General features: G+C 49.2%; 1 non-coding gene across 1 annotated transcript; it reads right to left on the bottom strand.

The window, feature by feature from the left end:
* Window positions 1-522: 522 nt before the first annotated feature.
* trnae-uuc (transfer RNA glutamic acid (anticodon UUC)) lies at window positions 523-594 on the bottom strand. Its single transcript has one exon. It is a non-coding gene; the product is annotated as a tRNA-Glu (tRNA).
* Between the last annotated feature and the right edge of the window lie 411 nt (window positions 595-1,005).

Raw genomic sequence — 1,005 nt, 5'->3', positions numbered from 1 at the left:
GTTAACCACCCACTTCATATTCAGTAACAAGCCTCAAACAAATCAACGAAACACCCATGAAACCACCAGTATCAGGATTCCTAGCAGAAGCTATAATGCAGAGTCTCAAACCAACAGCCCTTCCAACGATCCAAACCAAACTTTGTTGTCCGCCACAGTGATGACACTTTTGTCATCAAAAAATGAAGTAAATTAGAGGAAACCTACAACACCATCAACAATATCCTTACTGGCATCAAATTCACAAAAGAGGAGAACAACAACAAAGTGCCATTTCGAGATGTCACAGTAGAGCGAACAGTCAATGGTAAATTCAAAACAGCGTCTTCAGGAAAACAACACACACGAATCAAGTACTTAGCTACAGAAGCAATGATCCCTACACATGCAAACAAGCCTGAATCAGGACACTATTTCAACGAGGCACGACACACTGCAGGATCCAGTAACGACGAAGACCAATAAGGAACTGTACAGCGCATTTAAGGAGAATGGGAAGGCAAAAGATTCACAGAGAAATACTTCCCTGACCGGGAATCGAACCCGGGCCGCAGCGGTGAAAGCGCCGAATCCTAACCACTAGACCACCAGGGAGACAGAAGCGCTCCCTCACAGCCCTATTCTATATTGCTTCCCTGCCCGGAAATCGAACCTGGGCCACGATCGTGAGAAGGCTTCCACCAATGTCATTGCTTGTATCCATTGCTCCCCATGCGGTCTCCTCTACATTGGGGAGACTGGAGACTCCTCGCAGAGTCAAGTCACAGCGCTTGAGGGAACATCTCCACGACACCCGCAGCATTCAACCCCATCACCGTCTGGCCCAACATTTCAACTCCCCCTCCCACGCTGCCGAGAACATGCAGGTCCTGGGCCTCCTCCATCGCCGCTCACTCCCCACCCGATGCCTGAAGGAAGAACGCCCCATCTTTCACCTCGGATAAATTCAACCCCAGGACATCAATGTGGACTTCACCAGTTTCCTCATTTCCCTTCCCCCCACCT

The sequence above is a fragment of the Chiloscyllium plagiosum genome, unplaced genomic scaffold, assembly GCF_037043375.1.
Source record: "Chiloscyllium plagiosum isolate Xiang-an unplaced genomic scaffold, Cpla_swu_hap1 HiC_scaffold_27, whole genome shotgun sequence".
In the NCBI taxonomy this organism is placed as follows: Eukaryota; Metazoa; Chordata; class Chondrichthyes; order Orectolobiformes; family Hemiscylliidae; genus Chiloscyllium; species Chiloscyllium plagiosum.
The sequence above is the reverse complement of the archived record's forward strand: the minus strand, read 5'-3'. Positions and strand labels throughout refer to the sequence as shown.